General features: G+C 51.1%; 1 long non-coding RNA gene across 5 annotated transcripts in view; it reads left to right on the top strand.

Annotated features, from left to right (window-relative positions):
• LOC136793777 (uncharacterized) overlaps window positions 1-26,448 on the top strand; it is an 87,146-nt gene that overhangs the window by 15,191 nt on the left and 45,507 nt on the right. For all 5 annotated transcript variants that reach the window (XR_010839456.1, XR_010839454.1, XR_010839458.1 and 2 more), the window contains one exon: window positions 1,988-2,157. This is a non-coding gene — a long non-coding RNA (uncharacterized lncRNA). The remainder of the gene's footprint in view (window positions 1-1,987; window positions 2,158-26,448) is intronic.

Here is a 26,448-nt window from a genome sequence, read left to right on the forward strand (position 1 = left end):
TTCCTGGAGTGAAAACTCCCTTGAGATATGGGTGGCCCAGCTCTACCCTGGATCTCCTTAGCTGTCTAGTCATGGAATGAGCACTGCTCCTAGCCAGTGCTTCTCAATCGGGAATGGTATTGACCTTGAGGACATTTGGTAATGTGTGGAGGCAGTTTAGATTGCCACGATGGAGGAGAAGTGGGGAGAGGATGCTACTGGCATCTTGTGCATGGAGGCCAGGCATAGTCCTAAATATCCTAGAAGGCACAGGACCACCTCCACAACAAAGAGCTATCCGGCCCAAATGCCATTAGTGCTGAAGTTGAAAAGCCCTGCTAACCCCACACGGCTCTCAGTGCTCTGGAGTTACTCCCCAGTGCAAACACGCACTGAGGAAGAGAGGCTTCCGGAAGGGCTGTGTTCTCACCAGGGAAGGCCTCATCCTGAGACCCTCCTGGGCTTCTCAGCTCCAGGCCAAGTGACAGCAATTTGTTCGTGATTAAGCTTTTCGGGAAACTGATCCAAGAGTGCTGCCGTTGGCTGATGGGGGGTTGTGACTGTTTCTTGGCACCAGGGCCCAGGGGAGAGAGAAACGGGTGGCCTGGTGACAAGGGATTTTATTTAGGGTCTAGCAGCTTTTAAAGATTGTTAGGAGCCCCCTATCCTACAGACTGTGAAAAACTAGGCTTGTTTAGGTCCTGAAAAATCACTGACATCATCAGCACGATAAATGCTTTTTATTGAAATATAGAGAACCAGAGTCGCTACTCCCTGCAGCCTCTGTGCTGGGGAAGGCAGGCTTTTCTAGAAGCGCCGACTGTGGAATGCCCCTGCATTCCAGGCTTTCATCCCCACTTGTATTCCAGCCCATGCCTGTGCTCAGCTGTGTCCTTGCTGGGAGCTGGAACCTTCCTGGTGGGTGTCTGATCTGCAGGCCTGTGGGCTGAAGACCTTGGACTCTTGCTGCAGAGCCCCAGCTTCTGCCCGGTCCTAGTGCCTAATCTCGAGGGCCCTTCTTTTCAGAGCCTGACTCCTAAAGAAGGAAGGAGGCTTTGGTCCCAAGCTTGGTGCAAGGACAGTGAGAGAGGAGAGACTCACCGGCAGCCTTCTTCTTCTTCTTCTTCTTCTTTTTTTAAAATAAATTTATTTATTTTTTATTTTTGGCTGCATTGGGTCTTCATTGCTACTTGCAGGCTTTTTCTAGTTGTGGCAAGCGGGGGCTACTCTTTGCTGCAGTGCACGGGCTTCTCATTGTGGTGGCTTCTCTTGCTGTGAGGCATGGGATCTAGGGGCACAGGCTTAGTTGCTCCGCGGCATGTGGGATCTTCCCGGACCAGGGCTCGAACCCGTGTCCCCTGCATTGGCAGGCGGATTCTTAACCACTGTGCCACCAGGGAAGCCCCAACCTTCTTTTTTTCAATAATAACAAGACACTTAAAGGACTGATCAGATCACAGCTCCAACATCCCTGCGGAATTTAAATTTTTTTTAGCAGAACTTTCTCCCCTGATGCTCTCTCCTGTCTTTGCTCAGACCCCTCCCTCACTTAGTTGAAGTGCACAAAGCTTTCAGAAAAACAGCTTTTGTTCCCAGGCCAGGCGTATCCTTCCAGGAACGTTTCTGCCAACCTCATACCTCACCTCCCCATCCCAGGGTGAAGTCAGAACACAGCAGGGTGAAGAGTTCAGAGGGTGTGGGTGTTCTGCACGGGGACAAGTTGTCCTTTTTAATTTTCCCCCCTGTTCTTGGTGTCATTTCCAGACAATAGGAAGGAAAAATGAGTAAACATTCCTCAATTTTGGACAAAAGTTGAGACGGACTTTTCTTCAGGAACTTCCCTGTGGATCAAGGCTGGGCCCCGGGGGTGACGAGTGGGGAATATAAGGCCCAACTTGCCTTGAGAAAGCTCGAGCTCAGTGAGACCAACCCCTGAACGTGGGATGTAATCAAAATGCAGCTCAGTTTGTGCCTCTCACTGTCCACTTGAACTTTTTTTTTCGGCCAGGCCATGCCACTTGTGGGATCTTAGCCCTCGGCAGTGAGAACGCAGAGCCCTAATCACTGGACCGCCAGGGAATTCCCTCCACTTGAACTTTCGCATGAAGGAGGCATTTCCCCTTCACCCTCCTTGGATGAAAGCCCAGCTGACCCCATGTCTCTTCCGGTCAGGCTCAGGTATGGTCATTGCACGTCATAAAATCCATGATCGATTTAGAGGTTTAAAGCAGCTGGTTATAGATATCACCTGACACGTTCGTCTCCCTTCGGAGACCAATTTTTCTTCTGCTGCTCCAAGGTCTGGAGTTCGGGTGCCGGCCTTCAGGGACTGCGCTGTGGGAGGCTTTTGTCTATTTTCTCACCTGACCACCTCTGCTCCCCACATGCTGATGCTTGCAGGGTCTAAGGGGGAGGAGTGAGCGGGGAGAAGAAATGAGGGAACAGAGGAATAGGGCAATTCTTATATGATTGCAAAATTGCCAGCCCCCTGGGCCTGACAGATGGTGAACACTGTTTCCCGGGGGTTCCCCTGGGTTCTACAGAGGTTCCCGTCTCTGAGGCTCTCTGCTGATCTTTGTCTGATCTTCATCTCTCCTCCAGGTAATGGCTGGTGACTTCATCTTCAGCCCCAAGAATCCAGCATCCCCTTCCACCTTCTTCCTGCCCATTAGGAAGCGCTACAGGACTTAAAATGACGCCGCGCCAGCCCTCTCTCCCCAGAGGCCCCAGGAAGCACTCACAGGGCCCCTGCCCAATCCCAGTGCAGCCCGTCCTCTTGGCCCAGGCCCGTGGGGGCCGATGGCTGTGAATGACTTTGTGGAAGCCCCCATCACGAGACTTGAGATGGAGGTGGAGCTCTCCACATAGCTTTACTCTCTTGGACGATTTCTATTTCCAGACCCTTCTGTTCCCCACACTCTGCCCCTTTGTATATTCTTGACCGTATGGGGGGCCTAAGTGCTGTGCAACTGGTTCTCCATTGTTTCCTTTGTGAATACTGCGCCCGAGGGTGGCTCTCATGCTCAGATTGCCATCTGATCTCCTGGGAGCCAGCCTCCAAGATGGCGCCCCGTTATCCTCACCTCCTGACGTTCACCCTCTGTGTGGTCTCCTCCTGCCCTGAACAGGGCTGACCCTTATAACCACTTGCTACTGAAGAAATGATGGTATGTGACTTCCAAGGCTAGGTCATTGTTGTGGGCCAACTGTGTACCCCAGAAGGTATATATTGAAGTCCTAACCCTGCCTCATACCTGTGAAGGTGACCTTATTTGGGAGTAGGGTCTTCGCAAATGTAATTACGGGTTGTAACGGATTAGCTCAGGCCCTAAATCCAATGACTGGTATCTTTATAAGAGAGACACAGAACAGACAGACACAGGGGAGAAGGCCGTGAAGTGCGGAGTCTGGATTCTAGTTCCCTCTACCTCCCACTGCTCTTGTGGACCCTTGAACCTGGCTCTCTTCCTGCCTCTGCAGGGTCACGCCACTGAAGGCTTCTCCTTTCAGTGTCTCAACGCCCCCTCCTCCTCCCGCCTCTGCAGACGAGCGCTGTCCTTTTCACATATCTGTCTACTAGCAGACCTATGGCCATAATGGCCACGGGCCATGAACATGACTGTTCACATCTATAGCCGCAGCCGGTAACACAGTGTCTGGCACATGAAAGGTGCTCATGGGGAAACGAATAACAGGGACACCTGTGGAGCCCAGTGTCGGAAACATCCCCAGAGAGAATGGCACTGGGGCCCCTGATCCATTTCAAGTGATGTATGAGGATTAAAAAATGCAGCTCTCTCTGTTTCAGGTTATACTGGGGCCCCAATATGATAAATATGAGTATTAGGCAGCTATTGCTGTGTAACAGATGACTCCAGTACTCAGTAGCTTCAAACAATAATAAACGTCTATTATCTCACAGTTTCTGTAGGCCAGGAACTGGGGAAAGGTTTAACTGACTGTTCTGGCTCCAGGCTTCTTTTGTGGTTTTTTTTTGTTAGTTTGTTTTGTTTTGTTTGGCTGCACCACACAAGATGCAGGATCTTAGTTCCCTGACCAGGGATCAAACCCATGCTCCCTGCATTAGAAGTGCAGAGTCTTAACCACTGAACCACCAGGGAAGTCCCAGGCTCCAGGCTTCTTAGAAGGGCTGCAGTCATCTGAAGGTTTGACTGGGGCTGTCAGATCTGCTTCCAAGGAGGCTCACCCACAGGGTGCCAAGCTGGTAGCTGACTTTGACAGAAGGCCTCAGATCCTTGCCACGCGGACCTCTCACAGGTCTGCTTGAGTAGCCTCATGACATAGCAGCTGGCTTCCCCCAGGATGAGTGGTTCAAGGGAGAGCAAGGGGGAAGTCACAGTATCTCTCATGACCATGTTAGTTTCTTAGGGCTGTGGTAACAAAGTACCGCAAATGGGGCATTGGCTGCTTCATGGCACCCGAGTCTCTGCAGATACCTAGAGGCATGGACCTGAATCCTGCCGGGACACTGTTCTTTGCATAATGGGGTCTCTGAGGAAAGATTGGGCCCAAAGTCACAGGATCTTGTGTCTGCTCTGCCAACTTGGTTAAGTCAGTCCCTTCGGGGATCCTTTAAACCATGACCATGAGCTGCTCCCTCCGAAATCGGACGAGCCTAAGGGTGAGAAAGCTGGCCCTCACCTTCATCCTAGCCCTTCTTGGTCGTGGTATTTTCTAAAGAGGCTGAATTAGAATTTGCCACCTACAGAAATCTTCCAGGCTGGCTCCTCCCAAGATCAATGGGCACACCCTGCAGACAAGAGTAGCCACCATTTCTGGAGCATCCACTCAGCACCAAATGATTTCTCTAACCTTCACAGCACCCTCCAAGGCAAGGGATTATTATGCACATTTGGCAGTTCAGGAGAGTGAAACTCACGGATAAGCCCAAGGTCACATAGCTAATGAGGGACAGAGCTGGGACTCCAACCCAGGCCTATTGAACCCTAAAGCCCCTCATGTCCACCTGCCTCTCACTGCCCCAGAGGGTGACTCAGGGGAATCCAGTCTGAGGATTCAAGCCGGTGCCCTAGGAATTGGGATTTTTCTCCAGCCTCGAGCGATTACCATGGTGGGTAGACACTGGGGGAAGTGAGGTTGCACAGACTGATGTTTAAAGAGAATGGGGTCTGATGCCAGATTGCCCGGGTTTGAAACTTAGCTTCCCCTTATGCTCCAAGTCTCTGATTCCTCCTCTGAATGTTGGGGGTAAGAGCACATACCTGCACGGTTTGCTGGGAAGATTAAATGAGATAATGCATGAAATTCATGGCAAAAGTAAACAGCCCTCTACATATTTCCTCTATGAATATTATTGTTGACGTTACTCTCCCTCCATGGCCACTAGATACTTCTATCAGGTCAATATTTGAAAAGGGACAAGTTGAAACGGAACAGGTGTTTAGCTGGAGGCTGATGGAAATGTGTGGCTGGAGGGTTGTTTTCTGGTTTGGGGAAGGATTCTTTTTCAGCTATAAGACAGCTCCCTGTGAAAGGTGATGAGTGTGATTAATTGCAATCAGCTCCTCTCCACATAATGAAGAAAGTTGAATGTCATCCTGTGGCTTCCGTCCAGGTGGCTGCAGTTACCCACTGTGTCCACGGAGTGTCGCTATCAATCACGCTTCGACTCCCTGTCCCCAAACGGAGATGCTCAGGGCGTGGAACTCATTACCAGACCCCCATTAAGGGAGGAGACGCTGCCGGGGGCTGAGCATTCTTCAGCAGCACCCTTAGAAGCCCTTCTTAACGCCACAACACCGTGTAGGTAGAAGGGGAGGTGTGGTGGTGAGGAGTGACTTGGCCTAGATGACCCGGGGGCTAGGTACAGAGCTCAAAGGGTACCAGGGAGGGTCTCCTGCCTCCCAAATAAGTGTGCAAGCTGCCACATTTGTCCTGTGTGTGGAGGCTTGGCAGGGATGGGAGCCTGGTTCCTGAGTCTCTGGGGACGGCCACCTCAGGGAATGTGATTTGAAGGTTGGGGGTTCAGAGTGACACTAAAGGTCCTCTGCTCCTTTCCCTTGAACCCTAGGTTCTGTTGGCTTGCCGGCTAGCTCTCTGGGCCCGCTAGGCTGCCTTTCTGATGGCTGCTGTTCTAATGGCCAGAACAATGAATGACATTAGCAACCTTCATCATTAAACTAGCAGGTGCTCAGAGGGCTGGCCCCTTCTGGACAGCGCTTGGTCCCAGCTGCTGCTTCTGAGCAAAGGAGTGTCTCCGGCTCTTGGGGAGCCTGGGCAGTGGCTAACATGGCGGGGGTGGGTGGGAGAAGACACTGCCCACCAACGCTAATTTCTCCATCCAGAGACCTTTTCAGGAGCCTACTCTGTCGTGAAACACAGTGGCGTGAAGCACCAGAGATGCAGGAAGCTAAGGCCCAGGCGCTTTTCTGCCTCGGTGGCCTCGCCCGCACAAAGTGAGGGGCAAGGGCGTGTCTTTGGAGGGTCCACTGGGTGGACCCAGTAAATGCTCAGGAATCTCCGTTCCCATCTCCTTCCTAGTTTCCTCAGATCCTTCTGGAAGGGGCAGCATAGCCCTCTCCTGAAGCACTGCTCTTTCTTTTCTGATGATCAGGAGCTTCTGTCACTTCTTTTCCCTCACTCTTCATTTTGCCATAATCACCTCTCGACAGTGGAACCATTTGCCCTGGGGCTCCAGTCCATGTGATGGAGGGTTGGGCTGCCTCTGAGCCTCTCAGCCTCAGGGAAGTCGGCTCAGCCTGCAGGAGCAAACAATGCAGTAGAAAGCAGAGCATTTCCTCTTCTGTGAAAAGGCACCAGAGGGAGGGAAGAGGGCCTCCAGGCACTGTGCATTTGGGCAGAGCTGGGTCAGTGAAAAAAATGCCCCCTGGGCAAAGAAGCCTTCACACCTCCCATTAGTCAGGGGAAGGCTTCCTGGAGCAGGTAGGAATCCTCCCCCCACCTCCAACCAACACACTCCGGCTGAGATGTGGAAGTGACAGGAGAGAGAAAGGAAGGTCCAGGAATATGGATCTGTGATTATTTTTTGGAGAGCTGTTGGGGGTAGGGAGGAGGACGGGAAGATGTACAATCAGTCAGGGATTGTTTTATTTTTATTGCTTTAAAAAATTATCTGGGTAATTGATGTTCATTGACAAAAATAGAAAACACAGGTAAGCCAAGAGAAGAAAATAAAAATCATCTGTTAACATCTTGGCCAATATCCTCTTTCTAATAATTAGTTACATAGAGAATATTTTTGTTTAATTAATAAAATGTTCTCTTGCTGTACACAGCTTTAAAACCTGCTTTCTCCCCCCTCACACACACACACCTTTTTTTTTTAACAACGCAATATACTAGGACATCTTTTTAGGTCAACAGATATGTAAACTTCACCTCTATCGATGTTATTGGCTCTGGGGTACGAACTGGTGGTTGGGAATTTCCCTGGCCTTCGTGCCTCCCTCTCCTCAGCCGCAAAATAACCTGGGCACTTGCACTGGGGCTGGGACTGGGTGTGGGTCCTTGGCAGCTGGGAAGGCTGGAGAACAGCAAGGAGGAAGGAGGGAGGAGGGAGATGCAGGGCTGTGGGCCCAGGCCACACGAGGGCAGCAAAAGCCCCTCTGGAATGGGGGCTGCCTCCCTCTCCTGCCTCCCAGCCTGTTTGCGGATGGGCAGCCCTGAAACCAGCCCCTGCCTGGGTCCAGGTGGTGAGGTGTTGCCCCGAGCAAGTTCCACCGTCCTCGGGCTGAGCTGGCCAGGCCAGCCAAAGTGTTTCCTGGCACGCAGGGTGGGCTGTCAGTTTTTACTGGCCTGGAGGGGGCCTGGGTGTGCTCATGAGAGAGTCAGAGAATCTGGACACGGAGAAGATGTGAGGGTCTTTCCTCTGCCAGGAACCCACACAGCTCCAGGGACCGGAAGCCGCAGCCCCACCCAGTCTGGGGGGCAGCCTGAGGAATTGGCCAGCTCAACCCGGTCCTTGGGACAACCCAGAAGAAGGAATGAGATGAAGTAAGTGGGAGCCAGGGTAGCACAACGGTTAAGCTCATAGCCTTGGAGAATGATGGGGACCTGGTTTCCAGTCCTGGCTCTAGCATTCACCAGCTGTGTGACCTGAATCAAGTCACTTACCCTCTCTGAGCCTCCATTTCCCCACCTGTAAATCATTAGCAGTATCTACCATGTAGAGTTTGCGAAAATTGTCAGATATATACATAAAGCACTTGGCACACTGCCCAATAGATATAGCTAGAGTTATTTTTTAAGTCATTATCAGGTAAATAGGCCTGGAGAGCTGGGAGACAGCTGCATACAGAAAACGATTGCGTAGTTCCCCACGTTCACAGCTGTGGCTGGGTTTTCTGTGCGCGGCCAGGTGTGGGTGTGGGTGGGTGGAATCAAGAAGGGGAGGAACGGGGGTGAGGGGTGGAGGGTGAGGAATTATGAACCTAGCTGCTATGAAACCAGGTAAAGGCTCAGGTCACCCTCCCGGGTAAGGAAAATGTTGGATTTGTCCACTGGTACCTCCTTCAACGGCACTGCGCTCAGAGGCCCCCCTTCTCCCGGAGGTGCAGGGCAAGGATGTCAAGCTGGATAGTAAGAACTGAGGCCACGGTGCCGGCACCTCTGTTTGAACAGAGGGAGGAAGGAGGGCTGAATGCAGCTGCAGGATCCGTTGGCCTGGGGACTGGGTGGAGGGGAATCACTGGAGGATCGCTGCCTGGCTGCCAGATGGTCTTTCTAGGGGGCGGCGGAAGGGGGCAGGTATCTTGACCTTGAGCAGCTAAGGGCCCTGTGGTCCACTGGGTTTACCCTCCAGGGAAGCAGGCGTCCCCACTGGCCTCCTTGCCTGCACAGCGGCGGCCTGGGCCCTGGACCAGCCTCCCCCTTCCCAGCAGTCCTGCTACTGAGGAGCGGCTTCTCCAAGGACAGAGGGCTGTGCTTCCGGCAGGTGGACTGGTGGTGGATGATGGAGGGTGAGTGTGTCTGCCTGTGTTCTTTTAACTTCTCCGGAAAGGTCACCAAGGGGTCTCCATTACCAGCAGTCTTGAGCCGGGTAGGATTTTCTCCTACAATTTCATCCACTCCCTGGATGGCCCCCCGTGTGTGAGCTGCTGACAATCCTCAGTCTTTGCAATTGATTTCCTGGAAGTGGCGGCCCAGCCAGCAGCCAGTGATGGATATGTACTGTGGGGACGGGGGCAGAGGAGGCTGTCAGCACCCTCCCACACCTTGGCAGGGCATGTACTTCTACCCACTCGAGGTATCAACACCCACAGAAATACTTGTACGTGTGCACCAAGAGGTATGGGCAAGGATGCTGGTTGTAGAATTGTTTGCATGGGAAAAAAAATCTGTTCATGGGAGGTGGGAGGGGCAGCTGCAGCCTGAGTGTGGATGGGGCCCCCTGGACTGTGCAGCAGTGCCACTTACCACAAACGCCCCCCAGAGTCGGGCTGCAACAGGGACCCTGAGCGAGGGAGTGAGTGGAAAGGGGGTGGTTGAATCAACTGTGTTACATTCGCACATGCAATACTATGCAGAAATTAGAAAAAAAAAAAAAAGCAACAGCAGACGAGGATGCTCCATATATGTGGTCATGAAAAAAAATGTCCGAGATATATTGTTATGGGGGAGAAGTTGCAGGACAATATGGTCGGCTTGATCCCATTTATGTAAAAGCAAAGAAAAACAAACATCCTGGCATCATACACACATGGGTGTGTGTGTATGTGTGTATGTGTGTATATGTGTGTGTGTGTGTGTGTGTGTGTGTGTGTGTGTGTGTGTAAATGCCCAGAAAAGGTCTGGGATGATATACAGCCAACTGCTAATATAGGTTACTGCTAAGGAAGCAGGGATATTGGTGAGAGACGGGAAAAAAAGGAACTTTTCACTTTTTCTCTCTTTACGTCTGTGTTCACATTTTTTTATGGAGAGAAAAAAGCTAGTGTAAAGAAAAGTACCCGGGACTTCCCTGGTAGCACAGTGGATAAGATGTCATGCTCCCATTGCAGGGGGCCCAGGTTCGATCCCTGGTCAGGGAACTAGATCCCACGTGCATGCCACAACTAAAGAGTTTGCATGCCACAACTAAGGAGCCCATGAGCCGCAACTAAGACCCGGTGCAACCAAATAAATAAATATTTTTTAAAAAGAAAAGTACCCTCCTTTCCTCTGTGCTCTTTGCCTAACTCCCTCATCTACCAGAGCCTTCTGCAAGTTTCCAATCCTTACTGTACTTTTTGGGACAGTGAGTTCCTCCAAGGTCTCTTAGTTTTTTTCTTTTGAAGGAGGAACCCTGGCTGGGAGAGCTGGACGTGACCTGGATCCATATCAAAGGCCCCTGTGACATTGGAGCGGACCAACAACAGCCCAATATCCATCCTGGTCTCTGACCTGCACCCCCTGCTCTGGTGGCCAGGTTGTCTAGTAGACCCTGCAGAGACAGCCTGTGGGGTGAAGCCCCTCTGAGGGCGGTGGCCTGCAGCAGGGGAGGTGCGTGGGAAGGAGCCCAACAAGGGGCCCAACAAGGCTGTTTGGTGGTCACCAACTCTGATCTATTCTATGCTGACACCTCTGCAAGCAGGTGCGACCACATCCAGTTCGTCCAGGCTCAGCTAGGGAACTTCACTCTGTCCCTCTCCTGCAATGAACCTGGCTTCAGGTGCTCTCAGTGTTGACATCCAGCCAGCTTGCGACTCAGTGGGTCATAGCCACCTGCTGCTGCTGGTGTTTTACTGGGATGCTCCTTGAGGATAGGGAGAAGTTTCTCTCCTAAGTTCCTTTCCCAGCATTGAGGATGGAGGTACTTCCCCAGCCACAGGATCCACCTTCTCACCAGTGCTTCCTGAAAGTTAAAACATTGGCAAGAGGTCAGGTGACTGGTCAGAAGCCATATGATGCAGCCACTCCCGTCCTCTCGACTCAGCCAGACTGGACACCTGGGTGACCTGCTACTCCTGAGGGTCCACAGGGCCGAGGAACCCTCTGACTGGGCTTCTTGGCGATGGGAGCTGATGCAGGGCTGCACCACTTAGGATGCCTACAAGGCCAAGGTGACCCAAATCCTGTCCAGCTCATCTTAGGCACTCCATCCCCTGCCCGGACACCACCTGCAGTTGCTCTAGCATGCCTGCTCCTGCTTGCATCAGGGCCTTTGCATAAGCCAGTAGGTCTTAAACTTGTGTGGGCATCAAAATCCCCCCGAGGGCTTACTCAAGATTTCTCGGCCTCACCCGCAGAGTCCCCGATTCAGTAAGTCTGGGGTGAGGCCCAATAATCTGCTTTTCTAACAAGTTCCCAGGTGATCTCATGCTGCCCATCCAGGGACCACCCTTTGAGAACTGCAGATGTAAGCCATCCCCTCATCTGTCACTCCCTTGGGAAGCCTTCCTGGACTTTTCCAAGGGACATGAGTGTCCCCCACCATGTGCTTTCATGGGACCTGGTACTTCTCTTCATGGCACTTATCACATTTTGCAATTACTATAAATTTGTGAGAATGTTAAATTGATGCCAGTCTCCTTCTTAAGTGTATGTCTGTTTTGTTTCCCCTTGTCTCCCTGGTGCCCAGCACAGTGCCTGGTACACAGTAGGTGCTCAACAAATAGTTGCTGTGTGAATGAATGAATAAATACATGCAAAAGACACTCAGGAGACTCTGAGTGGTTACCACTGGCTCAGGAGACTCTGGGCTCTAGTAGCACAATGAGGGGGAAGCAGAGGGAAATGGTTTGGAACACAGCTGTGGGGGTTCAAACCCAGCTGGTGTTACTAGCTGTGTGACCTTGGGTTGGTTACCTAACCTCTCTGTGTGTTGCCTTGCTCATCTATACGATGGGACTAGTAAGGGTACCCAGTTCACAGGGTTATATGAGGATTAACTGAGTAATCCATCTAGAATGCTTACATGTATGCCTGTCACATGTTAAGTGCTATCTAAAATTATGTCTTATTGTTATCAAAGTGCCTGGCAGTGAGGCCCTTCTTGCTTTTATCAGACTCTGTCCAGGGAGCAGCTTCTGGAGGGTTCCCTCTGGTAGACTTGGGTACGACCTGGACGAAGGAATTAACCCAGAGTCTGCATTTGGATGGACTTGCCCAGAATTTGCTGTGCCCACCTGCCCAGGCTCAATGATGGTTGTGGGCAGCGTGTGTCTGGGGGGTGGGGACATGGCTGCCGCCCTTCTGCCTGCCCCCACGTGCTTGGAGCGGGCGTTTCTGACCTTCCCTCACTGCCTGCCTGGCATGGAGCTGACTCACCGCCAGGAGCGGGTGGTGATTAGTATGCAGGGCAGGTACCGGGAGGAAAGCTGTCTCCATGCAACAGCTCTTGATGTGTTTCTCTGATTAATGTGGCAGAGAGAACATTGCAGCTTTTTCCTGAATGGTTGCCACGTGGAGCCGGAGTCATTAGCATTGCATCTCCGGCTTGCCATGACCTGCTGACCACCCTAAGTAGATAAAAATGAAAATGGCCAAGACAGCTGCAAGGCTCAGAAACAAACTGCCTGGTGGCTCTGCAGCCACGGGAGAGTCTTTCAGGTGGAAGTTTTCCGGAACGGCCCCGCCTTCCCCATCCTCTCGCACCCCTGCTAAACTAACTAGAGCCATCCTTAAAGTTTCTGCTTCTGTCACTGCTGGTCCCCAGTGAGGGCAGAACCCCCTTCTGGGCAATGGAGCCCAAGTATGAGTAAGCATCATTGCCTCGCCCACAGGTGTGTGCCCAGGTGAAATATGATGGGCGGAGGGGAAAGGGTACCAGGTACAGGGATCAGACTGGGTGAAGGACAAGGTGGTGGGAGGGAGCTAGAGCACCGAGGGGTCCGTGCTGGGCAGAGAGAGCAAGTGGGGTGGAACAAGAAAGGGGACTGGGGACCCAGAGTTTATCCTGAGGGCAATGGGGAGTAACATTGCATGGACGGATGGTATCTCATCAGCAGGAAGACCAGGCATTATAAAGATCCCTCTGTCTCCAGCGTGATGGATATTGGGGGCCCCCGTGTAGAAGTGTGGGGAACAGTTAGGAGGCCATTGCCATAATCCAGGTGGGTGATGCTGCTGCCTTGAATTAACACCACACATTCCTCAGGGCAGTTCCTCCAAAACCCCAGGAGTTGGGGTATCAAAAGCTTGTGTTGGAGCTTCCCTGGTGGCGCAGTGGTTGAGGGTCCACCTGCCGATGCAGGGGACACGGGTTTGTGCCCCGGACTGGGAGGATCCCATGTGCCGCGGAGTGGCTGGGCCCGTGAGCCGTGGCCGCTGAGCCTGCGCGTCCGGAGCCTGTGCTCCGCAACGGGAGAGGCCACAACAGTGAGAGGCCCGCGTACCGCAAAAAAAAAAAAAAAAAGATAAAAAGCTTGCGTTGCTCGGGGAAACTGAGACAAGCAGTGGTGGCTTGGGAGGTGACAGCCTCACCAGGATGGGAGTGATGTTGGGGAGTTCTTTCTGTAACTTTGCTCTTTCCTCAGCTCTGTGGGGCTGGATTCATGTTACCGCGCTGTTCTGAATTAGTGGTCTCGGATTTTTTTTCCTAATTTGCTATTTTTGTTCTCTGGGTCTCAGTTTCCCAGTCCATGCAGTGGGGGAGGGGCACGGAGCTCAGAGAATGGCCCCTGGGCTTCCTGGGAAGGATAAAGAACGATAAGGCGGGCCCAGGTAGCCCGCTCAAGCTCCTGCCAGCTCCATCCTCCGCCCTGCCCCCCCCCCCCCACCGCCACGGAGCCTCTGCCACCACCCGGCACATCACCGGCACTGCCCCATTTGGAAGCTGGTCTTCAAAGCCGGCCCCACCGCACCCACCTGCCAGGAAGCAGGCCTCTGAACTCAGCCCAGGCTGGAAGGGAATGAGCAATGGCGCTAATTGTGGAGTCGGCAGGAGAGGCTGGGAGGGGCAGCGGAGAGAGAGAGAAATCATCTTGTGATGCGCCAATTACTGATCAGCTGGGACATAATTGCGGGGCTGCCATCCCGGCTGCTGGAGGTGCCAGGCCTCCCTCTCGTTAATCAACGATAATCCAGAATTACGACCCTTAATGATTTGCAAAGACACTTATGCACACACACACACACACATATGCTCTCACACGGACACAAGTAATTGATAATCAACCATGTGATTTGAGGCAATAATTCTGTCCGGGCCAGAGAACAGGCTCCACCCGGCCAGCAAAACAGAGCCCAAATCACAGCCGACCCAGCGATGGGTGGCAGCTTCCCTAGGGGAGGGAGGCTCCTTCCCTTCTCTAGAGTGGGTGCCGAGGGGGCCCCCCCCATTATCCCTAGGCAGAAGGAGTACAGACCTTTTTTTGTTTCCTACTTTTACTTACCTGTATCTTCTAATTTTTGCACATTATGCTTTGTAGCATTTAGAAACATCATCGCCATTGTTGTTGCTTATTCAGGGCCCTAACCCAATGATCTCTAACTTAGTGCAGATTCAAATCATCTAGAGAGATGGTTAAAAATGTGGATTCCTGCGTCTTGCTCCCGGATATTTAGACTCAAGAACCGGGTGTGGGACCCAGGAATCTACAAATTTAATCAGTCTCTCAAGTGATTTGGGCAGAGATGATCCGCAGACTACACTTTAAGAAGCAATACCCTAAACCAGTGGCTCCCCACCCTGACTGCACGATGAGATCGCTTAAGGAGCTTTTAGAAAATTCTGTGGCCTGGGCTCCGCCCCCAGGGATGTAAGACTTAATTGACTGGGCTGCACACTGGGGTTCAGGATTTTTTTTTAAAGGACCACAGGTGATTCTGACCATCAGCCAAGGGTGAGACCCATGCCTTATCATTCCAGATGGGCTCAGCTGGCATCTGTCTTCCCAGCCTGTTCCTGTTCTTTACCTTGGGAACTGCTACGTCGATTGCCTCAAACTTGAACACGCGTATGAATCACGTGGGCTTTTGTTAAAATGCAAGTTCTGGTTCAGGAGGTGGGGATGGGAGGGCCGAGACCCTAGACACATTTCTTCCAGGGGATGATGATGTTGCTGGTCCTGGAGAGGTTAAGACTCTCTTTTCCTTGGTGCAAGGCCCAAGTGTGTGAATTTTGGTGCCAGAAAGTCCTGTTTACGGAGCTTATTCTGGGGAAAACTCAGTGCTGGTGCTGGCTCTGCAAAGAGGAATCCAACCCACTCTTGTTCAGGTGGCTGACTGTCTGCAAGTCACACGTTTGGTTCTTTTAGGGTCCTGAGAACAAGACATGCTCAGGCTAACTCAGGTGATGGGGCCCCTGGGAAGCAGGGGAAAATGGTGCCTGCCTTGGAGGAAACAAGATAAGATAAATTTTTGTAAAGCCAGGCACAGAGCATGAAGCAGTCATTGGGCTGGAGGGACAGGTAAGACAGAACATAGGCATGTGCCTCGTGGTGGGGGCCTTGTGGGCTTTAGCAAATCCCTGGAAATGAGAGCTTCCTGGGATTAGACATGGGAGGAAGGCTGCCAGTGGGGAAGCTGGGGATGTTTGTTAGTCTCTCACCATGGCCACAAGCATCTCGCATTCCAGGATGAGGATGCTGCTGTGTCCATCTAGAGGAGAAATCTGTTTCCCTTACTCCTGAACTTGGACTGGCCACATGACTTGCTTTGACCAGTAGAATTCAGTGCAAGTGACGCTATGCCAGCTCCACAGCTGGCCCCTAAGGAGCCTGGCAGCTTCTGCTTTCATCCTTTGGAAGCCAGCTGCCATGTAAGAAACCAACCCCCATGAAGCCACCATGCTGGCCACATGGGGGGGGGGCATGTAGAGGAGCGCTCAGCTGCCAGGCATGTGAATAAGCCTTCTCAGCCCTTCCCTCCCAGTCCAGCTGCCAGTGCAGAATGATGCCAGCCGATGCCACGTGAAGCAGAAGAACCACCAAGTCGAGCCCAGATTCCTGACTCACAAAATCATAAGAGCAAGTGCGTTATTGTTTAAAGCCACTACGTCTCAGGTCCACTGTTACACGGCAGTAGGTAAAAGAAAAACGTGCGTTCTTGTCTCAGTTCTCACACCCATAGGTGAGACCAGTACCCTTGTCAGACCTCAGTTTCTTCCTCCACAAAATGAGGGTTAAATGAAATCATGCATCTCAAACCTGGTGCCGAGGGCCTGGCACACTGCTTGGCTCACGAGATAATCATAATCTATGATTATTACTGAAGCCGTGCCAAGGTTCCCATACCTCTGCTCCACCCAGACTGAGCGATGGCCATTTGGATCCTCTTGTCCCAGGTCCTCACATGAATGGCCGTCATTCTCCTCTGATGGGAATGGCCTGTCACCATGGCAGCACACTGGCTAAGAGCAGTGGCTTCCGAGCCAGAAAAGCATGGATGTCCTTTTCTGCCAGTTTCTAGCTTTGTGACCTCAGGCAAGTTATTTAATGTCCCCGAGCCTTAGTTTCGTTGCCTGAAAAGACAGGAAGTCAGCCAAGCTCCTCCTCCAGGAAGCCTACCCTGATTAACCTCTCCCCACCATATGTCTCTAAGTAGTGTTCTGTCGTGTCCCATTTACAAGGCAGGTGCTAATTTCTGAACTTTCAGAAGAGGGATGAAATTACCTACCCAGCTTGGAAAAAGGGTGTGGAGGACCCTTGAGCATGCTTCACTAATAAAAATAACTCCTCTTCATCAAGTCCAAAGAGTTTGCTAAGTACTTTGCATGTATTGTCCTCACAACACACCTGTGAGGGAAGGACCATTGTCACCATTTCCCCTGTGGGGTGTGAGGGTCCTTACCTTAGGAGCTGGGTGGGGCCTCGCAGTGGACACTCGGTCGTTGCTGTGTCAAGCGTATTTGTGCGTATGAACACTAATCCTTCTTCCTACATACCTTAGGGACTAATAACAAAATATGCAAGAGAAATATTTATAGAAATCAAAACAGATGATTTTTCATCTAACTTGTGCAACCTGCCCTGACTTCAGGGCTGCATCCAGAAATGGATCCCTCCTCACTAACCTTGCTACCACCTGCCTGGTTCCAGCCACCATCCCTTTGCCTCTATCCCTCCAATAGCCTGGTCCCCCTGCTCTCCCGCCGTTCTCCTGACAATGATCCTGCTCAAGTGCAGGACAGATGATGTCACCCGTCTGCTGAAAACCCTGCAATGGCTCCATCTCACTCAGAGTAAACACCACTGTCCTCCCAATGGCCCTCAGAGCCCAACACCACCTGCTCCTCCCCATTCCCTCTCTGACCACATGTCCTATTCCCCTTCCTTGTTCTCTCCAGGACGGCTTCTCTGTCATCAGGCGTGTTCCTGCATCAGGGCCTTTGCATGGCCATTTCCTCTGCCTGGAAGCCTCTTTTACTAAATAACTACGTGGTCCACTCTCTCACCTCCTTTAGATCTTTACTTAAATGTCACCTTTTTAATGAGGTCTTCCCTGACCACTCCATTTAAAATTAACCCCCTATTCTGGGGCACCCAAACCCCCTCTTTTGCTGTAGTTTTCTCCATAGCACATATTACCAGCAAATGTCATGTTTGTGCCACTTGCTTATTTATTTTTCTATCAACACACACACACACACACACACACACACACACACACACACACAAACATAGTGGAATGTAAGCTCTGGGTGGGGTTTGTGTCTGTTTTATTTACTGCTATTGCTTCAATACCTGGCAGTAGCTCAATAAAACCTTGTTACATGAATGAATGCAAAAGCACACATACACACAGAGTGTGAGATGATACTACAGACACCCTTAAAAAATAAACCAGACCCAACTTGGGTAGTTTTGATACGGGTGTGAAAACATTCCTCTGGCATCAGTTGGTTTCAACCCTCACCTTTGCTCTGTGTGTGCGTGTGTGCACACACATGTGTGTACATCCGTGCACTTCTACAGCAAAGGCCACTGGGAATGGAAACTTGTTGATTGTGGTAGCGATGATGGATCTTAATAAAAATTCATTGAGAACATCTTTCCTTATCCTCCTCAAGCCCTCAAAATCATACCACGTGAGACCGGATTCTCCCAATGGTCTGGGAGAGAACAGGGATCCGGGAAGGCAAAGGCCCCCACCAGGCGACACTGTGAGGTGAAGCAGTCCAATTAACTCAAGGAGAAATACCCCCTGTGGCCTGGATCGTGCAGCGTGGGGACTTGCCATCCCAGTAACATGCCCACGATCCTCCCACGTCCACTCCGATGGTCTCTCATTAGAGGTTAGGGCCCCATCATTATCCTGGAGCGGAAGGGTCTAGAGCCAGGGGTCTGCTGGGGTACCTGGTGGGTGGGAGAACCTGGGCAGCCTGGCATGCCAGAGGAGCGTGACAGGGTCCCTTCCGAATGAACCAGAGCCACAGCCCAGGTTCAAAGGGATGAAGTTTTCCTTGAGAACACATGGCTGTTGGTGATGGCTTTCAACTCCCCCCAAATGAGAGAGTCCTTGAGACCCACACCTAGGGTCCCTACCCTCTGGTATGGGGGTAAAGGGTAGAGAAGACTTAAGTGTTACAGATGAGGAAACTGAAGCTCAGAGGGATTATGTGGCCTGTCCAAAGTCACTCCACCCACTACAAGTCCAAGATACAAGCAATTTTGCTCACTGCTGTATCCAACACAGATGGTTTCTGGGGTGGTCTCTGAGCTTGAACTGATGCCTTGTTGACTCTCAAATTAATTGGCTCCAAAAACCGAGCTTACCTGTCACTCATTTTGTTTGTAATTAACTGTCAGTCATCCTTCCAACAACCTGGCGCGTTGCCAGGTGGGTGACACCTCATGGGTGCTCTGTGACTACTGGGTACAATCTACCAGGCAGCAGCACGCTGTGCTAACAAGGATCCCCCTTCACGGCCCCAGCACCCTGAGCCTGAAGGCCTGCACCTTTGCTCCCAGCCAGCAGGGGGCGCACACACATTGTTTCTAGTGGGCTTCTCACCAACCTCCCCAGGTGCCCTTTGCGGTTCTCCTCTCCTGTGATTGTGTGTTGCACACACAGGGGCCCTACTTGAAGCAGCCTATTTCATGTCAGAGGCCTTCAAATTGTGCGGTCGTCCCCAGCAGGCAGCCGCTTGGCAATGCACAGGATCTAATATTTACTGAGTGGTTCCTACCCCAGGCACCGTGCTAGGCACTTGACAAGCATGATCAATTTTACAAATAAGAATACTGGGCTTCCCTAGTGGAGCAGTGGTTGAGAGTCCGCCTGCCGATGCAGGGGACATGGGTTCGTGCCCCGGTCCGGGAAGATCCCACATGCCACGGAGCGGCTGGGCCCGTAAGCCACGGCCGCTGAGCCTGCGTGTCCGGAGCCTGTGCTCCACAACGGGAGAGGCCACGACAGTGAGAGGCCCGCGTACCACACACACAAAAAAAAAACCCACTAAGTCTCTATTTTTACCTCATTTTAAAAGCAAGAATACTGAGGTTTGGGGCTAAGTGGCTACCCTTGAGAACTCCTCTTTCTGCTCCAAGGTGGTGGGCGTGGGGTGGTGATGGGGGGCACTGGCTGAGGCCTGGGCCTCCAGAGAGGACTGGATTAGAAAGAACCCTTCCCAGAAGAGGAATGGTTTCTGCCCCAGTTCTGCCTGGGTTCCAGCCTCCTCGTGTTTTGTCACTGTTCTCCAAAGCTCTGGGCGGGCCCCTTGAGCAGGCCCGCCAGCTCCGTGCTGCTCTGATGGAGCACCCAGGGACACTTCCTCTTGGTGTCGATTCCAGCCACCTGGCATACACTGGCGAGTGTCCTGGGTGGTGACGTTGGTAGTGATGGTAGGGAGGGGAGGGCCAGCCTCATGGGAGGGGAGAAAGCATCAGAGCATGTCACAGTGGACAAGCTAGCTCACCCCCTCTGCCATTTTACATGCAAGGAAACAAACCCAGAGAGGGGAGGCCACTGGCCCAAGGTCACCCAGCTTGTAATGGCAGAGCCAGGGTTGGAACCCAGGTCTCTGAGCTGCCAGGCTTTCTTCAGGGTTTAAGTGACCATGTTATTTGAGGCCTGGAATTGCCTCTTTCCCACCACCCAACTGCCCACCACATCCCTGCCATGTTCCATGTCAAATCCTGACCATCTTGATCGAGGCCCGGCCTCCTGCCCCTCTGCCATGAGGGCTTCTCTCCCTGTGTTGGAACCATCGCTCTTTAACTGGCCTGTAGCACGTGCATTCTATTCTGTGTTGACTTGCCTCTTCTCTCCAGTGGATCTTTGAAACAAGTGCCAAGGGGTAGGGCAGTACAATGGATAAGGCACTGGGCCAGGCACTCAGACACCTGAATTTGAACTTGGCTGAGCCGCTAACTTGCAGTGTGTCTCAGGGAGGTCACTTCCCTGGGCCTCAGTTTCCCCTCTGGTCTAGATCAGGACTTCTCAGACTCTGTCCGTGGAGTCTGCCTCTGACCAGGGTGGACAGGGCCCTCCAGATTCAACTGCAGAAATCTTGCTTTAATTCTTTCTTAAATACTTGGGTTTTTGTGAGGGGGAGTGGGGGAAGGTTCTGAGGCCAAGAGAAGTGTGAAAACCGTTTTGAGGTCCTTTCTAGTCTAATCTTGCTGTTCTTTGTATCTCTCTCACCCCCCAGTCGCTAGCAGGAATATGGCATCTTGCATAGAATAGTCTAAATAAATATTTGGTGGACAGAATGAATGTCAGTGCCAGGAAGCAGGGCTGTGCTGAACCTGGCTGGGCAGGGGAGGGGCCCAGCAGGAAGAAAACAGCCAGAGGGCAGCTGGAGGGAAAGGGGGCCTGGAACCGGCTTCTAAGGGGAAGAGGGCCTTCGAAAAGGGGGCCGAGGATGTCTTGGGTCTGCAGCTTTCTGCTCCCCACCTCCTCCAGGTTCCCTCTTGGCTTGCCCCTGAGGTGACACTGCCTCCCCTGGAACCCTGCTGCAGGGGCCACAGTGTCCTCGCACAAACCCTGCTCGATACCCTGCTGCCAGGGCCACCCACGCAGACGGGCGGACATGAGTCTGGCAGACGCTGGTGTGGAAGAAAACTCTGGCCTGGTCAGCCGGACAAAAGCTAGGTGGGACACCCAGCCCCAAGGCCCCCAAAGGCAGGCCTTTCGAGCTGCAGGGGTCTGCGGGGCCTCCCTGGACATTCTTGGAGGGAGCGGGTGTTGTGTGCCTTTTGTCGGTGGTAGGCCATGTTCTACGTGGTGTGGGTGTGTTGGTTCTGCTTCTGAATCATGGCTCCTCCTGGAGCTACAAATTACACTCTAGGCTTCATCCCGGAGCAGGGCTTCCATGCCCCAGGGTAATCAGGGACCACCCCGATTGCACAAGTGCGGCTGCCCCCAATTAGAAAAGCCTGTGTCGTGCAGTGTTTAACTCTGACCGGAATAAGAGGAGGCCTGAGAAGTACAAAGGAAAACCATGGTTACAGCCCCAAGAAGCTCCATCAGGACACATCCTAACATAATGTTTAAATTTCACTGTCATTGTCATCTTCGTTGTCATTCCAGTACCCACCCACCTCTGCACTGCTTTAACCTTACTGCGTTACCATATGCCACGTCTTTGGGGTCATTCATGCATTCACCTCAGAATGTCTCAGCAGGAAGTTCTTTAATCTTTGTTAAGAACCAAACATGCCAGGCACTGTGTTAGGTACTTTATCAACTTTATTTTATTTAGTCATCACCACAACTCCATGAAGTTGATCTGTTAGAATCCTTTAATCTGCAAGTAACAGCTACCTTAACAATACTGGATTGAGCTAGGAGTCCCTCACTGAACAGTGAAGGAACTGATGATCTTAGGAAAAAGTTCAGAGATGGGTGGCTCTAGGTGCTGAATGTGGCACCGGGACCCCAGTTCTTACCACGGTTCCATTCTGTCGTCCTTAGTGTGTTGGCTTGACTCTCTGAGTAGTTGCCTTCATCACAACAAGATGGCTGCTGTGGCCCCAGCCATCACTCCAGACATAACGTCCAGCTGCAGAAGGACAACTGTTTCTCTCATGTTTTAAGAGGAGGGGAATATTTCCTAGAACAACTCTCTAGACAAACCCCTCAAAGATCCCTCCCTACATCTCATTGACCAGAACTGAGTCACAGATCTATCCTAAAAAGTATCACTGGCAAGGGGAATATTATACCAAGATTTGTTTAGACTCATCAGGATTTCCCCCTTTCCCACCCTGGGCACGAGGAAGAGGGGGTGGATTCCTGAAAAAAAAAATTTAGGACACTAAGGAAGAAAGCAGGAGTGACTATTGGGTGGTAATCAACAATGTCTGCCACACAGGTAATTACTGTTATCTCCATTTTACAGATGGGAAAACTGAAGCTAAGAGAGATGAAGCAATGACTTAAAGTCACAGTAAGAGGCCAAGTTAAGATCTGAACCCAGAACTGTTTGACTCTAAAGTCCTAGCTCTTTCTACTGTAGGATGCACCAAGCACTATTCTACATCTGCTTTTGAGTAAGAAAGACTGTTATATGCACATCTACTTCAAATTCTTCCTGAAACAAGGGAGGGTATAAATAATATACAGATACAGTCATATATTATTTTACTGCCAATAAAATTATGTCATAAGAGTTTACATTAAGGTATGCATTTATTAGCATTTATTTAGGGCCTTCTAGGTGACTTGGGGATAGCAGGGTAAGCCCTAGACTTGAACTTCATGAGTCCCCAGTGGGGGAGTTATATGAACAGATAACTACAGTTCTTTGTGATACATGCAGACGGTCATTGAAGTAAGAGCAGGAAAATGTGGGAGACCAGTTTCACAGGAAAGGTAAAAACTGAGTTGGGTTTTGAAAGATACACAGAAGTTTGCTCAAAGAAGAAGAGGGGAAAGCCTTCTTTCTAGGCAGAGAAAAGAGCCCTGCAAAGGCACGGGGCAGGAAGAGACAGAAAGGTGGGTGGGAGGCAGTTTCCCAGGGGCCTAGCATTCCAAACTAAGGAGTTTGTCTTGATTCTGTTAGGCGCCTGGAAGATTTTTAAGTAGGAAAGTAAAGCAATCAGATTTGAATGATTTTGAAGACTCGGAACCCCTAATGAACCCAAGTGAACATGAGTAGGCAACGTGGAAGTGAGGAATCAACGGCTAAGACACAGATGCGTGCTCCAGACGTGCAGATCCGACACAAGTTAAGTCACAGAGGAGGAACAAGAAGGAGTTCTCCCCTCATCAGCACTGCGTCCAGCTGTTCTTGGGGCCCAATGTGCTACACAGGGATATGCGGGGCCTTGCAAGGGCTTGAGAAAACCCACAGAGACTATGAATAACTTGATTAATGTATCCATACAGAACAAACATACAGACTCTGAGATTGTTACTAAAAGGTATCATTGAGTGTTTACTGTATTCTAGGCACTCTGCTAAGTACTCTATATACATTATCTTATTTAATTCTTAACAACAATCTAATAAAGAAGGTTTAGGCTAAATTACATGAAATTGCCAGTATTTGATGTGTTTAATTTATGAGAACAGGGAAGGAACCTGGAGGTTGGCACGGGTCACACAATCACACAAAGCCAACTTACGATTCAAACTCAGGTCTGTCTGATAAGGACTCTGGAGCAGGGGTCCCTAACCCCCGGGCCACAGATCAGTAGTGGTCTGAGGCCTGTTAGGAACCAGGCTGCACAGCAGGAGGTGAGCGGCGGGCAGCAAGTGAAGCTTCATCTGCCTCTCCCCATCACTTGCATTACCGCCAGAACCACCCCGCCTCCCCCCAGCCGTGGAAAAATTGTCTTCCAGGAGACTGGTCCCTGGTGCCAAAAAGGTAGGGGACCGCTGCTCTAGAGTAAGGCAAACCTGAGTTCTAACTGCAGCCACCACTTACTAGCTGTGTGTCCTGGGACAGGTTGCTTAACCTCTCTGAGCTTCCTTTTCTTTATCTATACAGTGAGGAAAATAACGGAACCCCTTCATTAGGTGTGGATTAGAATAGAGAATGTATTAAAACTCTCAGCACAATGCCAGACACAGAAGAGCCTCCCAATGAATGTTAGCTGTGCCTATCATTGTTGTTATTAATATTCCAAAGTCTGGGCTGTTAAGCACCTTCTCAAGACGCTGCGGGGTGAGATGCCTTCTGGAGTCACTGTGTCCCTTGGGCGGAAAGGCAAGAGATTCTATTGCAGGAACCATGACAGTGTTACTGGTAAATAATCTTCAAGCTCATGGGCCGAGGAGAGCCAGAAGCTGTGTCCTCTAGTTTCCAGCACTGCAGACCCCTTCTTGCCCCTTCCTCTCCTGAGGTCTCTGGGCCCTCACAGCCACAGGGGATGACCCAGGAGGAAGCAGCCTTTGCACTGGAGAGTGGCTGGGACAGCTCTGCCCTCATTTGGGGCGGCCCTCCTATGGAGCTATTTCTGCTCTTTTTCTCATGAACCAGCCTAAATGGAGTGTATTTCCAGGAAAGCCTGGCTGCCTTTGCTTTCAAGAACTGTGACTACCAGTGAGGGGTCCTGTGAGTCCCCATAGCCCTGGGGCCTCATGTATGCGCTTTCTGGTTTTGTGTACAGATGTTTCCGATACATGCATGCATGCAGCTGTGTTTGTGTTTCTGGGCCCAAGGGGAGCTGTGCTGGCATGGGCTGGAGGTTGACACCACCCTTGGCAGCAAGCGCCCCAGGATACCTTATGCCCATTACATTCCATGCCTGGGTGGGATCCCTGCCTGCTGGGTGAGTATTGACCTCCTGCACATTTCCAGCTAAATTTCCAAGTGTTCTTTAGGCAGAAATTATAAATGCTGTTAACTTGAGAATGAAGTTCAAACCCCGACACCCAGCTGTTCTCAGGTCATCTACTGGAGATGGGGTGCCTCTCGCACAAACTGACATTGAGGCAGCTGCGGTAATAAAAGACCGAAAGAAGAGAGCAGGCGGGCCAGCTAAACCGTACCTTCGTTTCAGTGCTTTTGGATGTGCACAGATCTTTCTGGTACCGTCTGCCCTTTTGCTTGGCTGGCCTCTTGCACAAGACCTGACTGCCCCCAGCTCAGTCTCTCTGAAAAACATGGTTAGTTAGCCCCCTCCAGAGAAACGCAAAATACAGACACTCCTTATGCATTTTCCTGGAAGCATTCTATAGCTCCAGCCTGGAAAAGCTTCCACAAGTTTTTTGAACCAAAGATAATAATAATAATAATAATAAAAAGAGGTGGGGGAGGAGAAAAGCTTGGGCAAACGTTCCTGTTGATTAATATTCAAGGGAACAGACTTGGATTGTAGGGAAAGGAAAAAGGAAGGGTTTTCCAGGTCAATATAAACATTTGTGCTGTTTGCTTTAAAGGCAGTTTCAAAATAGTTGGCCTCCCCAAAGCGATTTTTTGGAATCTACCCAGAGGGCAAAAACTTACCCTTCCTTCCCCCATCTGGAAAGCTTTCACACCAGAGGCCCCACTCATTCCTGAGCTCTGGCTTTAGAAAGAGGACTTTCCCAACCTTCCAAGATTCCTTGCCCTCCCTCACCCGGCTGACCCGCAAGGAGTTTGTGTTGGCTCCACCCTGCAGCAGCTGCATTCCAGCTGTGGCGCTGCTGTTAGGAAACATTTAGGAATCCTCTGGCTGGAAAGGTAAATGAGAAATGTGTCCTAATGACACCTTAATGCTGGCGGAAATCTGCAAACAGAGACGCCCAAGGAACAGACTCTGGACTTTGAGTCCCCTTTACAATTCTGCTGTGCAAAGAGCCAGCTGTTAGCTCACAGGAAAGGTTTTTATTGGTCTCATGGATAAAAGTGCTGACCAGCCTGACCCCCCACCCCCACCCCAACTGTGACATGCAAGAAAATGAAAGTCAAACATATTTGTGAAGCGTCAAAAATATTTTCACTTACTCATGAGCGCTCATCTTTTTAATTAAAGCATAGCATCTTGCTCAAAACAAGCCTCTGGAACAACAGAGTAATCAGAACCTTAATTTAGGGATTTGCCAGCTGATCTTGATGCTGTGGGAAGGTTACAGCAGTAGCTTAGAGGCAGACGACGGGGTGAATGTCTCCCAGGAGCTTCCCTAGTCTTCGGAAAACAGTGTCTGCTAGAGGATTCGGGTGTAGAGGGGGTGCCTCAGAAACCAGAAAGGATCCTTGAAATGCATAGAAGTTGCCAGACAGGGCAAGGCTGAGCAAATGGCTTTTTAGGCAGCTGAAGCCCTCAGCAGCTGTTAGGACAAATGCCACCAAGCTGACCTGGTTGCCAGGAGTGCTGCAGCCTTAACTGGGGTCTTTCCCCTCAGTCTCTTTGCCATCATGTTATCTTCTGGGACTGTGCTGTAGACCCCCAGATTAATGATAGCCCATGTCATTACCTGGTGTTAGAATAGCCGGCAGTAGCTGCCGAGCTACACTCTATCTTATCCTAACCTCTTCCTTTCTTGGCTCTTGAGATTCGGTACCTTTTCCCTAGCTTCATCAGCCACCCAGCCAGACAGCAACAATTAACCACCATGGAAATGCTTTGAGAACCCAGTATCCAGGGTGAGAATCTCCGTGAAGTCCTCCATTAATTCCTGGTACTGAAAACGGATATGGAAATTTAGTAGGAGAGCTGGTGGCCTATGTTCCAG

Source organism: Kogia breviceps, chromosome 3 (genome assembly GCF_026419965.1).
Source record: "Kogia breviceps isolate mKogBre1 chromosome 3, mKogBre1 haplotype 1, whole genome shotgun sequence".
Classification (NCBI taxonomy): Eukaryota; Metazoa; Chordata; class Mammalia; order Artiodactyla; family Physeteridae; genus Kogia; species Kogia breviceps.